The sequence below is a fragment of the Microtus ochrogaster genome, linkage group LG2 (assembly GCF_000317375.1).
Source record: "Microtus ochrogaster isolate Prairie Vole_2 linkage group LG2, MicOch1.0, whole genome shotgun sequence".
Lineage (NCBI taxonomy): Eukaryota > Metazoa > Chordata > Mammalia > Rodentia > Cricetidae > Microtus > Microtus ochrogaster.
In genome coordinates, this window is record NC_022028.1 from 32,584,081 (window position 1) to 32,601,150 (window position 17,070).

The 17,070-nt window shown below is 43.2% G+C and overlaps 1 protein-coding gene across 5 annotated transcripts in view; it reads left to right on the forward strand.

Annotated features, from left to right (window-relative positions):
• The first annotated feature begins 15,075 nt into the window (after window positions 1-15,075).
• Window positions 15,076-17,070, forward strand: part of Micu1 (mitochondrial calcium uptake 1) — a 146,570-nt gene continuing 144,575 nt past the window's right edge. For 2 of the 5 annotated variants that reach the window (XM_026785536.1, XM_026785538.1), the window contains exon 1: window positions 15,076-15,206. The gene's annotated coding sequence lies outside the window, so the exon portion shown is untranslated. Of the gene's footprint in view, window positions 15,207-15,460; window positions 15,484-17,070 lie in introns of those variants that run through there. The other 3 variants (XM_013351229.2, XM_013351230.2, XM_026785537.1) reach the window with 2 other exon arrangements.

Genomic DNA, 17,070 nt, shown 5'->3' on the forward strand with positions numbered 1-17,070 from the left:
TCTCTCTCTCTCTCTCTCTCTCTCTCTCTCTCTCTCTCTCTCTCGACAGGGTCTCATTATGTAGCCTTGGCAGGCTGCCCTGGAATTCACTATGTAGATCAGGTTGGCCTCAGACTCACAGAGATCTGCCCACCTTTTTTCTTGGGTGCTGAGCTTATAGATAAGGCCTGTGCCACCATCTCAAGCTAGCCTCATTTCTTTTTAGGATTTAAGGATTTTCCTCTATGTGAAAACATTTTGCCAGCAGGTCTGCCTGTGCACATGTGTGTCTAGTGTCCTCAGAGGCCAGAAGAGGCTATCAGATCCCCTGGGACTGGGGTTACAGATGACTGTGAACCCTCATGTGGGTGCTGGGAATTGAACCCAGGTCCTCTGCAAAAGCAGACGGTGCTCTTAACCGCCGAGCCATAAATATATCATTTCCAAGCAATGAATATTACTTGATAAAGGGCAGTCAACCCGTCTGTATTACCTCTGCTTTACTCTCTGCTTACCACCATGTCACAGGGAGAGCTGACTTATTTCAACTTTTTGGTGAAGAATAATGAACAGAACTCCTAAGTCTAGCGAAGGCTTTATTCTCAGTAGCAATTAAAGTGCAGCCATGTCCCCTGGAAAGCTGCCTTCCAGACACAGTTTAGCCACGGACAGTGGAAACTCAGACTATGTGCTTTAGCTAAGTCCCATTAAACAAAATGAGGCTGAGGACCAGAGAGATGGCTCAGCAGGTAGAGGGGCTTGCTGCCAAGCCTGATGAGCTGAGCTTGATTGTAGAGACTCATGTGGTGGAAGGAGAGAGGCAACTAAAGTATTCCTCTGACCTTTGCATGCGTAGCATAGGGCTCTGCATACATACATGTATGTGCGCGCGTGCGTGCGCGCACACACACACACACACACATACACAATTCAAATTTGAAACAAAACCAAAAACTGGGCTGGGGAGATGGCTTGGGCATTAAAAGCCTTTGCCGTCCTTCATGGGGTCAAGAGTTCAGTTCCCAGTATCCCTGCTAAGCACAACTGCCTGTTACTCCAGCTCTGGGAAATCTGACCCCTGGCATTCTTGGGCACCCCCATATTCCCGGCATGCAGACACATACATACACATACATTTTTTTAAAACTTGAAATTTCAGGGCTAGAGAGATTGCGCAGTGGTTAAGAATGCCTTTGTTCTTCTAGAAGGCCCAAGCTCAGTTCCCAGCCCTCACAGGAGATTGACAACCACCCGCTACTCCGGCTACAGGGGTTCTGACACCCTCTTCTGGTCTTTGCCAGTACCCAATACACATGACATACATACAGAGAGACACACACAAAGCAATATATTTTAAATAAAAAGAATTGAGGTTGAGACTTTATAAAAAAATGCTATATTTTAATTACAAATTTATATACATGACTAAAAGTTTTTAAACAGTACTATGAGGTATAAAATAAAGAGACTCTATTTATATTCATGTTCCAGAAGGCGATAAAACACTGACCAAAAGCAGCTTGCAGGCAGAAAGGCTTGCACCTCCACATCACAGTCTATCATTGAGGGACGTCAGGGCAGGAACTCACTGAGGCAGGAAGCATGGAGCAATGCTGCTTGCTGGCACCCTCAAAGGTTAACTGACTTTCTTATACAGCCTGGGACCACCTGCCCAGGGAATGGTGCCACCCACAGTGGGCTGGCCCTCCTACAGCAATTAACTATCATGACAAGCCCCTCCTCCAAGACACACCCACAGGCTAATCTGATTCGGGCAACCCCTCAGTCAGACTCCTCAGATGAGTCCAAGCTGTTTTCAACAGAAGAGATTGATCACTCATTACACAAAAAGAAACTGGGCTGTTTGAAATTATTTCTCACTTTTGCTTATCTCCATTTACCCCAGGTTTTGCTGTTTTGTTCTTAATGTCTCCATTAGAGTTCAATGCATTTAAAATGTCAGCAGACTAAAATATTGTAGAATCATTACCAAAGTCTAGAACAAGGCATATATATTATCCTGCACTTTTAAAATGCTACCAGTTAGCTGGGGTGTGGATCAGTGTTGGGATGCTTGCCTAACATGCATAAGGTCCTAGTTCAACTATTAGAATTGCACATTGGGGAAAACAGGAACAACCCGTGAGAAAGAAATTACTTGCCACTGACATGTAGTGTTCATAGGAAGTCTGAAGTCTCTCTCTGCGAGAATTGTGATGAGAAAGAAGGTTGCAATAGATATATCCCAAATTTTGAAGATAAAGTCCTAATACTGTATCCTGACTATTTCAAATCTCTTGTAATTCTCTCTAACAGCATATACCGCAGTATAAATAACAAAACGACACCCACTTCTTTAGTTCTCCTAAAGTTGGCCTTTGATCCTGCAGAGATGCGGTGTTAGTTCTTAGAGGACGCTAAAGCAGACACTGCATCCTGTCAAGAATAGTGGCAGGCACTGTGACAACGTGGAAGTCACTAGCCTGGCATTTGAAGGGCTAGATTACTACTCTGAACCTTAGCTTCCTTATCTCACAGGAGCGGTAACAGCCTCTGTGCACACTTCCCTGAGAAAGTTTGAGACTCAGAACAAGACAGTATGTCTGGAAGTGCCTTGTAATCTATGGGACAGTAGGCATGGACTCATCGCTACCTCAATAAATATTTATGGAGTACTAGATGAAAGAGCAACAGGTTTTTTTTAAGATTTATTTTTTTGCAGGGTACTGGAGAGATGTCTCACTGGTTAAGAGCACTGACTGCTCTTCTAGAGGACCCAGGTCTGATTCCCAGCTCCCACATGACAACTGACAATTGCCTGTAACTCCAGTGCCAGGGGATCTGACGCCCTCTTCTGGCATCCATAGGTGCTACATGCATATGGTGCACACACAGAAAACCAGGCAAAACACACATACACCTAAAACTTTAGAAAAAATAAATTCTAAAATAATATTTGTATTTGTATTCGTGTGTATGGGTAAAGGGGCTTAAATGGGCCAGAAGGGGGTGTCAGATCCCCTGGAACTGGAGCTACAGGCCGTTGTGAACTACCTCACATGGGTGCTGGCAATTCAAGTCCTCTGGAAGAACAGCAGGTGCTCTCAACTGCTGGACCATTTGCCCAGCATAAGAACAACATTTGAACCTTAAAGACCAGACATGTGTATACAAGTCTTCACAGCCCTGGGGGGAGAGAAAGACAGTGAGGCGGGGGAGGGAAGGATGGACGGACACGGAGAAAACAGAGACAGAGTCAGCATCTGTGTAAGTGAATCCCACATTGTGCAGAGGCAAGAAGAGACTGCCAGATCCCCTGGTACTGAAATTACAGGTTACATGCAGCTAGACATGGGTGCAGGGAACTAAACTCTGGTCCTCTGCAAGAGCAAAAAATACTGTTACCTGAAGCCATCTCTCCAGGTGAAGCAGAGCAAAGCAGTTACTGATGTGGGAAGGTCATATCTGTGGCTTTCATTGGTTAATTAACAAAGAAACTGCTTGGCCTGATAGGTCAGAACATCGGTGGGTGGAGTAGACAGAATAGAATGCTGGGAAGAGGGGAAGTGAGGTCAGAAATGCGATGAAGCTCCAGCCCAAGATGGACGTACACTAGAATCTTCCTGGTAAGACACCACCTCGTGGTGCTACACAGATTATTAGATATGGGTTAAAACAAGATATGAGAGTTAGCCAGTAAGAGACTAGAGCTAATGGGCCAAGCACTGTTTAAATGAATACAACTTGTGTGTTGTTATTTCTGGGCATAAGCTAGCCGTGCAGGAGCCAGGCGGGATGAAAAGCAGGCCTGCCCGCAGCTCCTTCTACAAATGGCTCTGCTCCACCGTAGCAGCTCCAGGCTCTCTGCAATGATGTTCAATCTGACTTCAGGTCCATAGCAGTGGAGCCAGCTGACCACATACAGAACCCACCCAAGCCCTGAGCCAATACAAGTCTTTCCTCCTTAAAACCTGTCTGTCATGCAATTATCTCAGCCACAAATACCTGACATGGGGAATGGTGCTTTCTGGTGTTTTTAGTCCCAGGGTCAAACCAGTTTGTCATAGGTGTTAGTTGAACAATTCGATTTGAAATGAGAACGATGCCAAATTTGTTCAGAAAGCAATTTTTTTTGAGTTGGTCACCCAAGCATGCATAGAGGCTGATTCTAAGTTATTTATCTATTTATTGATTTTCTTACTTTATTATTATTTAAAATTTTGAGATAGGGTCTCACTATATAGCTGTGGCTGGCCTAGAACTTGCTGTGTAGAATAGGCCAACCTTGAACTCACAGAGATCTGTCTGCCTCTGCCCCCTGAGTGCTGGGACTAAAAACATATGTCACCACACCTGACTTACTTTAATTTTTAAAATAGTGTCTCATATATCCCAACATGGCCCTCAAACAGGATATGTCTAGTGACAATTTCATCAAGAATTAATTCATGTTTTCCAAAAGATGTAGATACTACTGATAAAAAAAAAAAAACTAAGGGAAATATTTTAGACTAGTGTAGTGCTGTGCCCTCAGGTCTTCTCACTTGAATTTTTAAAATGCCTGTAGTTCCTCCTGCCTTTCCAGAAGATAGGAAGTGATGTGGAGGTCAGAGGACAACTGTTGGGACTTGATTCTCTTCTTCTACCGTGGGTGTTAGAAATTGAACTCAGGTCTTCACATTTGCAAAGCTGCCTCGACATCTCAAAAGCCCTAGAGGGTGTTTTATGCACTGGAGAATTTTCATTTAAAATTAAACGATTGAGGGACATACTTCACTGGTTAAAGTCATATAACAACAACAACAAAAAAAGCATTCAGTTATATCGTCACCGTTGTACGTACCACGTTGCATCGGGAATCATGAAGCAGAAGGCCATGAGTGCATGCGCATCTCACGGTCTCCTTTCTATACAGCCCGGGATCCTGGCCCAGGGAATGGCACCATCCCCAGTGGGCAGGCCTCAACACGCCAATTACTCTAGTCATGCTATCAATGCAGGCATGCCCAGAGACTAGCCTAAAGAAGCCTTGCCTGGGTGCCAGAGCTTGTCTCCTTGGTGAGTGTAGATCTGGTCACGGTGAAATGTAACACTCACCATTGTTAGGTCTCAAACCTAGGATGATTGGCTGAGGTACCTATTTATGGCATCAAAGTGCCGGCCTTGTTTTCCTAGCCTTCCTCAGTCTCAGAGTATGACTACCATACTCCACCCCTACCCTAACCTTCTCCAGCCTAGGGGCTGGGTTGCCCTTTCCCCAGAGGCTCCTTGCTATGTAATCCAGCCATTTTGGTTACCTGCCCCTTTTGTCTGCCCTTTTCTTTCCTGGCTCCCCCCCCCTTCTCCTCAGGGCCCTAGTGGGCCCTGTTCACTCTGGACTCTCCCAGACTTCTCTGCCTCTGGCTATGCTCTTCCTTTTCTCTACATAAACTTTCTCCTCACCACACCTAGGAGCAGTCATGTCCTCTTTTTTTTTAATTTCTTTCTTTCATTCAACCATCACTGCACCCAAAACATGGTTGTTCTACTCATGAACTGTAAGATAGTATCAGGGTAGTTGGTCTATCCTAATGTGTACAAATGGAAAAAGTCATTTAAGTTCGGGCCTCCTTGTGTTATCTCTCCTAAGAAAGGAATATCTGAATGCTATATTTATTTTGCTTAGAGAGGAGAAGTCAAAAAAGAAAAAAGATTGAAAGGAAGGAAGGGAGAGAGAGAGACAGAGAGAGACAGAGAGACAGAGAGAGACAGAGAGACAGAGAGAGATTGGTTGATTTAGTACCTAGTCCCTACGATATCCTGGCAGTCCATGGGATCTTCAGAATTGTCTCAGTTATAGCTCTAGGCTAATCTTGTATAATATTTCATCACTCCAAAGGCAGGGTTGCCTTTGTAGACAATGTAAGATATAAGTAACATACTGCCTCTCGTAAATATTTAAGATTATCCCGAGACACCAAATGTTCTTCATAAACTAGTTCTTGGGATAGATATTTCAAATTGACTTCTGCCTCTTTTTGCAGATGAAGAACAAAGAGACAAATTGTCTAGATATCCGATCCGGGGTGAACTCATGCGAAAACTGGCTTTTAAGTCCCTATGTAAACCGAGAGATGGTGGCGCATGCCTTTAATCCCAACACTTGAGAGGCAGAGGCAGGTGGATCTCAGTGACTTCGGGGCCAGACTGGTCTATCAAGGGAGTTCCAGGACAGTCAGGACTGTTACACAGAGAAATCCTATCTCGAAAAAAACCTCTATGTATATCTTGCAAAAGAGTATGAGAAGGTTCCCCTGTGGTACTACACTGTTGAGTTTTTGAAGTTAAAGCAAACAAATATTGACACTCTTAACTGCTTGTATTCTAAACACAATAGAACATGAATCTACTGGTGTCAATCCTTCAGATTCAGCCAGTGCCCTTGCTGTCATACAGTTTGGATTTAATATCCTTGGGATATTTATTCTAGGTATAAGGCTGTCCACAAATGCTTATCTCTGGACATTGGTTTTGACAGGTAAGATACCATTATAAGAACTGATGTATGGAATATTAGTCCTTAGTCTGTTGGGTCTTCTACTATTGGAGTGAGCCCTTGTTTACTTTGGGTTCTTGAAAACAATGAGGAAATTTAGGAACTGGGAAGGATCACATTTAAGTTAAATAGGCTCTGTGTTTAAAATTTTTATTATATTTGTCGAAGAAGATGCCCCTAAGATTTCAGAAATTTAAAGCAATCATTTTGGGCATGGAGGACACAAATCTGCAATCTACCTCAAGCTATTTCTTCAGAAGAGAATTTTCTGTGGATCTCAGCAGTGGTTGTGTACAGCTTATCCCTATCTAGTAGCTTTTGAGGGGGCAGGGTTGCATGACAGGAAGTGATGGTTTTGAGTGACAGTAGTGGGTTCAAAAGAAAAAAAAGAGGAACTCTAACTTGTTTTGAAACTCTCACCATGAGAAGCTGCTCAGGTTTTCTCTGTGTAGCTTTGGAATCTGTCCTGGAACACACTCTGTAGACCAGGCTGACCTGGAACTCACAGAGATCTGCTTGCCTCTGCCTCCTGAGTGCTGGGATTAAAGGTGTGCGCCACCACTGCAGAGCAGAAGTTGCATTCTTATGACTTTATGTTGATTTAAAGCAGTGGTTCTCAACCTTCCTAATGCTGGATCCTTTAAACAGTTCTTCATGTTGTGGTGATCCCCAGCCATAAAATTATTTCATTGCTACTTCATAACTGTAATTTTGCTGCTGTTATGAATCATAATGTAAATATCTGATATGTGACCCCTGAAAAGGGTCTTCTGACACCCCCCCCCAAAGAAGACATGACCCACAGAGAACTGCTGATTTATGGAAACTGAGGAAGTGATTTGGCAGGCAGTTCCTTGGAGTCCTGTCAACCCTGCTAGCTGTGGAAGACCCCACATTTTCTCATATTATAAAGGGAGTGCCTTCTATCCAGCACCCTTTATTTTTTTCTTTCTTTCTAAAATTTCACTTTTGTTTGCTGGGAGAGGGGCCATGGTGCATATATGTAAGTCAGAGACCAACTTGTGTTGATTATCCTCTTCCATTATGTGAGTCCAGTGTGATCCAACACAGGCTTCCAGGCTTGGCTGCAGCTACTTTTACCCACTGAGCCTTCTCACTAACTCTTTTATTTTTCCAGTAACAATAGGCGACTCCATCAACAGGGGCAAAATTAGAAGTGTGTGTGTGTGTGTGTGTGTGTGTGTGTGTGTGTGTGTGACTGTATGTCTGTATATGGTGTGTGTGTATAGTGTGTGTGGTGTGTGTGTGGCTGTATGTCTGTATGTGGTGTGTGTATGTGTATAGTGTGTGTGTGTGTGTGGTGTGATTGTATGTCTGTATATGGTGTGTGTGTATAGTGTGTGTAGTGTGTGTGTGTCATTGTATGTCTGTATGTGGTATATGAATGTGTGTGTGGTGTGTGTGCGGTGTATGTGTGCATGGTGTGTGTGGTGTGTTCTTGGGATTGAACTCAACCTTGTAAATGCTATACCCCTGAGCTATAATCCCCAGTTCCCAGATTTCTTAAAGTTATATTGGGGTTCCTGCAACTATTGTAATTAAAAGGCAATTAATTTACTTGAAGCTTCTCTTTTTGGTCTAATGTCTTTTGAAAATATTCTGCTAGACGCTATGATCCTTTTAAGAGAATTATCACCCATTCTTTCTTTACTAAGTCTGTTATTTCTGCATGCAGACCTTTAACAAAATGGGCCAACAAACCCACATCATCGTCTTCATCCGTAAGACAAGAGTGGAGTTTGACATCTGCTGGGCAGTCTTGAGAATCCATAGCAGATGCTTCCTTTATTGGTTGAAAGATTAGATGGCTGCCTGGTTGGTAACAGGGAACATTTAAGGGTATGCGATGGGGGCTGACCCGCTCATCTAGTGCTTCACGGTTCCTTTTGGTGGCGTGTTGAGTATGATCTGCAAGGTCTGGAATTGTCCCCGTGGAGTTTTCCGGCCATTTCCCCTGTTTTCACTGTCACTGGTGGAGGGGAAGTTATATGAAGCATGCTGCAGGTTCTCACAGTACTCTGAGGTTTCCTGCCACCTGCTCAGTTCTTTGTAGGGTGACCAAGGAAGTCTTTGCAAACAGACCAGGGCTCGTGCCAAGAAAGGCACCCCCATAACTCTGGTTCAGGACAAAGCAGTTAGCCTCAGTCAGCAGTTGCCTCTGGTTATGTATTGGTCTCAGGGCTCAGGAAGAGTCCTTTGGTGGTTCCCGATTCTGATGCCATAACTGTCAACAAATCAGATCCTATTTGAAAGAAGCCAATGTCGGTCTGCATTAAGAGAACAGTTTGTGAACTGGGGAAGTTCACACTGTGCTGTAAGGTTGGCTCACAGGAGTCGCTGTGCCGTTTCCTAAAACATAAATACGGAACTATATGGATCTCTACTGCAATCAGTTAATAATAAACATATACTCCTTTTTAGGGAACGTAGAGCTGCGTAAACTTATTAGGCTGTACCTGTTGGTTCAACCTTACCTAATCACACTGACCAAAAAAAAAAAAAAAAAAAAAAGAAAGAAAAAGAAAAAAGAAACGATAAATTCCACTTACACTTAGAGCTATTATCTTGAGAGAAATAAGCATAACAGGAGGTCTGTTGTGAGCCGTCAGGTTACTCCTATAAAAGAAAAACTACACTTACATTACATTGTTGATGCCACATGTGGTGAAGTACACCCGTAATCCCCAGGCGCTGAGACAGGAGGATTGTGAGCTCAAAATCAGCCTGCATAGTGAGATCCTATTGCAAAATAAAACCAAACCAGACCATTGTTGCTAACATCAGAATGGTCCCAGGTTTCTTTGAGACCCAACAAGAACAAGAAACGGTCTCTTGATAAAGACTGTTGTATGCTAGTAAAGGTTGGACGTGTGTGTTCTCCCTGTCCCTCTCTCTCTACTGGAGATTGAACCAAATCTCATGTGCCTCCTGTTTGCTAGCAAGTACTTGTACTTGAGATACTGTCTTAGTTAGGGTTCCTGTTGCGGCCATGAAACGCCACGGCCAAAGACTTGGGAGGAAAACGTTCATTTGGCTTCCACATCACCACCCCTCATCAGAGGAAGCCAGAAGAGGAACAAAAGCAGGGTGGGAGCTGGGAGGCAGGAGCTGATGCAGAGGGGTGCTGCTTATTGGTTTGCTTAACCTGCTTTCTTAAAGAACTCAAAACTACCAGCCCAGCGATGGCGCCACTTACAATGGGCTGGGCCCTCCTCACTCAATCACTAATTAAGAAAATGCTCTTCTAGCTTGCCTATTTACAGAGGTATTTTCTCAACTGGGGTGTCCTTCTCACGGATGACTCTGGCTTGTGTCAAGTTGGCATAAACCCAGCCAGTCTACTGAATGCTTTTGGAAGAGTTGCTATGTTGAAGAAATTCTACAAAAAGAACAGAGGGAAGGGAAGAAAAAAATTACCAAAGAAATTAAAAAAAAAAACACACATTGCCTGTCAAAGAGTTAAAGGAAGACAAACACAGAGAAAAATAACCAAATAAAGGAAATGAGCCAGGAACTAATTATTAAATTAACAAAAGAAAACAGAAAATAGTGTAAAGTAACTACAGCAGCCTCCATGCCTTCGTGAATAACACAGACAGAAAACATCAATAAAAGGTTGTCTCATGCTATATTGGAAGGGTGTGTGGTAAAAGCAGAGCTAATTGACCCAACACTAAGAATTCCTGCCACGTCACTTTTAAAATAGTCAACGCAAGATGAGAATGTGCGAACGATATAAGCAGACCATTCAGTGAAAAGAAAGACGCGCGGGGTCTTTGAAATATAAAAGAAGCTCAACTTCCTTCAAAGTTTAAAAAAAGACCTAATCAATCAGACTGGTAAACACAAAAGTCTGATAACGCAGTATGTCGAGGAGGAATATGGGCGAACACGTATACATGTCTGTGCCTGTGGAGTATAAATTGGTATGGTACTTTGGTAAAAATCTATTAAAAAAAATTCAGATTTTTCTTTTCAAAAGGTCTCGTTGCCCCAGCTTTCGAGGAGTTCTGCTAGCAGGCAGCCTTGTCAGCCCTTTCAGGTTTGCCTCAGCCACAGAGCACAGACTCACTCAAGGGCAAGCGTTGCTGGGGCAGCCCACAGCCTGGGATTGACAGGAAGGGCTTCCACCCATCGCTTGAAGACCAATGAGTCATTTCAACTGTGCAGCTTCCCCACGGGGTTAGCTTAGGTCCACGGGTGCAGTCGGGGTCAGTCAACTTCTCCTTCCACATAGTTTCTCTTCCTTCCACTATCTTCCATAGCAGCTGGATTCCAGGGCACTTTTAAAAACACATCCTGAACACTGTCAGTATCCCCCAAAATCTACTTCCCAGAGAAACCAGTGTGTATAAATTTTGATCTCACAACCACACTTCCGGGAGTTTATTCTGTTGACTCAGACAGAGGTAAAGTGAAGTATAACATTCTTACCGTTATTTACTGAAGATTATTTGTAAAAGCAAAAATTGGTAACAACTTTAGTATCCGACTACACAAATCAGGTGACTAATTAAATAAAAGCAGGGGGCAGAGGCAGGCAGATCTCTGAGTTCGAGGTCAGCCTGGTCTACAGAGTGAGTTCCAGGACAGCCAGGGCTACACAGAGAAATCCTGTCTCAAGAAACAAACAAATAAACCAAAAGAAGAAGGAGGAGGAGGAGGAGGAGGAGGAGGAGGAGGAGGAGGTCTGTTAGTGACATGAAGGTCTTCAAATGGTGCATGTGCCTGCATTTTTAATTTTTCATTTTCAGTATTTGTCTTACTTTGCTCTCTATTGCCATGATAAAACATGGTAACCACAGGCAATTTGGGAGGAAGTGCTTTATTTGGCTTACATGTCCCCCCCAATCAGCGTCTATCATGAGAGGAAGACAAGGAACCTCCAAAGGTGCTCAGGCGTTCCTCCTGGCTGTTTACTAGTGGGCATACAGCTTGCCCTTAGAAGTTGTTAGAAAACAACCTTTCTTAAGTAAAAAAATTTAAATGATTTAGGAAAAAAAAGCCAAGTACAGGGAGCATCTGAATATCCTTCACTCAAATTTATCAATTTTGAATATTTTGATGTATAGGCTGTATCACTTTCTGTCTAGTTTATTTCTTCCAACCCTTTTGAGACCGGGCTGCGTCCATTATGTTCTTAACATCCCTGCATGCCATGTTAAATTACTAAGACAAAGATTCCTTTACATAACGCAATTATCAAATGTAGGATCTACGTTTATCTAAACGATGGTCCATATTCCAATTGCTTCAATTGTTCCAATAAACCTTTTAGTAGATTTTCCCTTGTGGCACAAGTTTCAGTTTAGGACTATATACTACCTCCTGTGGTCAAGTCTCCTTAGTCCTGTTGATTATGTAAAACTAGGTACTTCTGCCATGTTGTATGCCTTTCACAAAACACTCTAGCTTCTTACAGACTTTTTGCCCCCCCCCCTTCTAGTAGCCAGTGAGGATGTTTGCTCAATCTTTACCATTACAATTGCAAATGGCTGCCCCCCCCCATCTGCCCCTTTGGATTTATCGGAGGGAACTGTACCTTAAGGGAGCAGCTGTTCTCTTCCATCCATTTGTGTATCTCTGCCTTTCATTACTAAAGACTCACGGGCTTTTGTTTTATTCCATGGGTTATGGCCAATTGATATATATATATAATTTATACAATGTTCCTCCTGCATTTACATCTATGCCAGAAGAGGGCACCAGACCTCATTACAGATGGTTGCCAGCCATCATGTGGTTGCTGGGAATTGAACTCAGGACCTCTGGAAGAACAGCCAGTGTTCTTAACCTCTGAGCCATCTCTCCAGCCCCCCAATTGTTTTTTAATACCCCAATTATCCCAAAGTGGGCCATTTCGAAACCCTTCATGCACCTTTTTATTTCCTGGGCACAATCTTACTTTCCAGCACAAGATGTTTTCCAGGTCATCTTGTACCTTTCTTTCTCCTTTTGTCCTGAGTTCAGTCGTTTCTCCATGAAGTGTTGTTTCTTCGCTGTGGACAACTGTATTTAAATATTAAAATAGGAGAAGCAATTTTTTAATTTTGAAGTTATCTTCAACTACAAAATGAAGAGGAATGTATTTAAAAATTTATGTGTATTTAATTTAGCTGGTCTTCCTTGCTTCCTTTGTGATAAAAAGGAAGGAAGATTTAAGGTTTTTAAATTTTTTTATTTGTTTGAACACATAATTATCAGGAAAGAACACACACACTGCAATAGCAACTAGGAACTTGGATTGCTAGATGATATTGGGATATAAGAGGTCCTCAACCAAGAAAGAAAAAGAAACACTGGTGGTGGTGGCCCACACCTTTAATCTCAGCACTTGGGAGGGAGAGGCAGGCCTGGTCTACAAGAGCTAGTTCCAGGACAAGCTCCAAAGCTATAGAGAAACCCTGTCTCAAAAAAACCAAAACCAACCAAACAAAGAAAGAGCTTCTTAGAAAGAATTTGTGGGGTGGGTGTGGCTCACTGTTAGAATCGAGGATGTCGGGTACTTCCTAGAACGCACAAGGTTGGATGTTCGATCCCCAGCGCTACAAAATAGAAAGGTAAGCTTTGGAAGTCTGCATTAATTTTAAAATAATTTATAAAACCCTGCAGATAAAGATGATGAGAGACGGGGCATCTCTTTCAAATTCATTCAGAGAAACTGAAGGAAAGGTCTGTGAAACAGCACTGTATTCTTTCAGGGGCCGCTACAGGGGACATTGCACTTTTCACAGTGGTGCGAAAAGCTGAGCCTGCTGTGGTAACACCTGGGGTTGTTACTTTTATGTGTGTGATAAAAATAGCTAACTAGGAAATGCTTGAAAGTATGTCAATTTATATGTTAGCCAAATGAAATAAAATAGTCTCTCTCTTGATAATATAGAACTTTCAACATAATGTATTTTTGATATACTGAAGCAAAAATAGAGATAGCTAAAATAGAGATGTTTTATGCTATGGTGTGGAAGAAAAAGCCAAATCCATTTCTTTTCCCATACAACATTTCAATGGAAATCATGTGGGACTTCAAAAATTCACATTTCTGAGAAGCATTCTATTCCAATGAATATATCGTATGATCTAAGAGTCTGTATTATTTTAACCTGAGCCAGGCATAGTGGGTGCATGCCTATAATCCCTGCACTTTGGAGGCTGAGGCCTCCAAAGGAGGTTTACCATGGGCACCCTGGCCCATATGGAAAGAAATTGTCTCAAAAAAACTAAAACAAAAATCTCCACAGATGAGTGTGAGGCATTTGATCATCAAATAGCTTGGGAACTGAACTGCTGGCTTGGTGCGGAGAGGGGCGGGGAGGACGACCCACAGATGGGGGACAGACCTACCTGGGTGGACGTCATTTCTTCTAACATCTAAGTACGTATTATTATGCATGTGAGTGCGTATGTTGCGGCAGATAGGCTGCGGTGTGCATGCGGACGGAGGTTTAGAGAATGGCCTGCTTTGCATGTAGCTGAGGAAAACCTTAAGTTCCAGATCCTTCTCTCCACCCCCCAGGGCTACAGTCCCATACACCAGGCCCACCTTAATCACTGCCTTTCTTGATCTTGATGGATTTCTGTTTGGTTTAGTTTTTAAGACAGGGTCTTACACAGCCCAGACTGGCTTCAAACTCACTATGCAACTACGTATGACTTTGAGCTCCTGAACCTACTGCCTCTCTTTCTCTCTCTCTCTCAGACGCTGAAATTACAGTTGTACCACATCTGGCTGAAAATTTTAAGTCAACACTTATATACTGATGTTTTCTCTTTCCCTTGTTCAGATAAATAGTTAATTTAGCCACAACTGAGGTCCCATGAGCCTCCAAAGTGTTCTAGGGCAATTTGGGATGCAACTTGAAATTTAAAATTATTAGAGTTAACAGACAGGCTTCTCAAGGGCGATGTATACTAAACACTTATTAATATATAAGGAAGACTTTTACTTTTCTCTCTTCCTCTTTCCTTTCAGTTCTTCATAGTGTATGTATGTATGTCCCACAGCATAAACCTGAAGGTCAGGGGGCATCAGTTAGTTCTCTCCTTCCACTCAGTGTGTACTGGAAAGTATCTGGAAGGCGTGAAAGTGGAGAATTGGAGGTGGATAGGATTAAGACACATTGGATACATGTATGAAATTGTCAAAGAATAAATAAAAGATGTTTAAAAAAAAAAAAAAAAACCAAACCAGTGTGAGCCTCATGGCTGGTGGGAAGAATCTCATTATCACTTTCTCACTTACCAGAGAGCGGAGTTTAAATAGAAAGAGGCGCAGAAGAGGTGCATTTTGACAGCAGAGAAACAAAATCAGCAAAGGAGTACTTGAGAGATTCGGCCAACCCGCCAGCGTTCCCGCCTAAACAGCAAGAGGGCGAGGCCGATCTGTGGGCGGGGCTGGAGGACAAGGAGGGCGGAGTCTTGAGTCGGGACGGGACCCGAGGTGTGGGCGTGTCCTAGAGAAGGGTGGGGTGACTTCCCCGCCTCTCCCCATTTTTTCCCCTTGGTTTCCTCCGGGTGGCGTTTCGCCGAGATCCCGACAGGCCCAGCGGCTAAGAGAGTCACGTGAAAGTGGGCGGTGGACGCGCAGCGGGGCTGGCGGCGGCTGCGTCTCTATGGTCGTCAGAGGTGGGCGGCTTTCCCAGAGTGGCTGCTAAAGCTGGAGCTCGGACGGGTGAGTGTGAGGACTCTGATCGCTACGCGGAGACAGCCGTTTAGGGGAGGGGAAGCGGGTACGTTTTTAGGGACGAGCCTTTGGTCTGGCTCTGAGACCCGGCCACTTTTCAGGTCCGCCAGGACAGCTGTCATGATGATGCTGTCGGTGATAGGCTGAGGGGACTGCTAGGTCCTCCGCTCCCTTCACCCCGACCCTTATTCCTGTCCGGGGAGAACTTGTGGTGAGACTTCCAGTCTCAGAGTGCATCCTCTCCACCCGCCGCCTGGACACAGAGGTAGTGCTGACTGATTCTCCTGGAATTCGTGGATGTGGTCGGAAGTGGATGCAGGAGTTTACGGCTGCGATAGAAAGATTCATTTATCGTGGGCTAGAAAAAAAAGGGGGAAATCATTGGCTCCTTAGAGGAGCAAAACTGAAGACTACTTGGACTGTTCTCTTTTTATCCTCACTGGCGACTTTGCGTTCTTTCTCATTCTCCCTCTTTCTTCGTCTGTGCCCGGTCCCATTCGCGGTTACCTCGATGTTTCGAGAACAAGCGAGGTATTATTGGTTATACGTGAATGTTGGAAGAAGAGTTTATGACTGTGTTTTATAATAAGTTGTCACTTTTATAAATCTTAGGGTTTTACCTTTTTGTTTTCTTTCTTCTTTCTTTTTTTTATTGACCCTTTCAAGTACTTGAAGTAAGTGCAAATATTTCTACATGTAAATAGAGTAAACATTTCATAAAACTAAAAATAAATCGTTTTCTTCCTGCAATGCTTCGAAAAGACACACCCCCTGTTTGTTTTTAAATAGATATTTCGATTCCACTTTTGGGGTGACTTCTTTGATTGACCTCTGTTTATGTTAAAGCAGCCACTAGGGTCAGATGTGGAGGAGTTTGTGCATGAGATAAGTTCAGAGTTGACAGCTGTTGGGAAATTTAGGTTTCAACGATTGTCACCATCTTGAGACAAAAAAAAAAAAAATAGTTGGCCAGCCAGTGTAACCACCCTGATTGTTTTCTGGTGTAGACAGTGGGATTCTTGTGTTGATGATTTGCTTATCCTAAAGAGTTTAGAATGCCACTTATCCGGGGAAGGTGTTCAGGCCTCCGGCTACTTTGGTCTGGTGTACTTTTGTTTTTCTTCTGTTTTCTGACACAGGTTTGTGTTTTTTTGTTTGTTTGTTGGTTGGTTTTTGTTTTGTTTGTTTTTTGCCTGTCAGTATGGCCTCAAAGTCTGTATCTTTCTGCCTCAGCCTATTGAATGGTGGGTGGGATTACAGGTGTGCCACACCTTGCAGGCCCTATTAGGTTCAGTCCCCACTGCTCATAAATCTCTTGATTAGCTGTCTTACTTATAGACATCACCCTGGCTACCTACATGCCAAGAAAGTGTCATCAACACCTAAGTTTCCTTAGAGAGGGCCATAAAATTCCAAATAATATTAGCATAAAGTGAAGATTTGGGAATATGGCACGTGCCTGGGGAGAGTGATAGAAATTAATAAAGGACAGTAAAAGCAAGAGAATCCCTGCTTTTGTTGTTGTTTCCTATCGTCTCATGGAGTAGTTACAACATTGAGTAAAATTACTTATTTGTTGAGACAGTATTTCGCTGTGTTGTCCAAGCTGGCCTTGCTGTCGTGGGCACAAACTATCCTGTCTTGTCCTCCTTAACATTTGAAACATCAGGCATACACTACTGTATTCAGCCTTGTTCATTGCCCTTTATAGGTTTTTTTTAATATTTATTTATTATGCATACAATATTCTGTCTGTATGTATGTCTGCAGGCCAGAAGAGGGCACCAGACCTCATTCCAGATGGTTGTGAGCCACCATGTGGTTGCTGGGAATTGAACTCAGGACCTTTGGA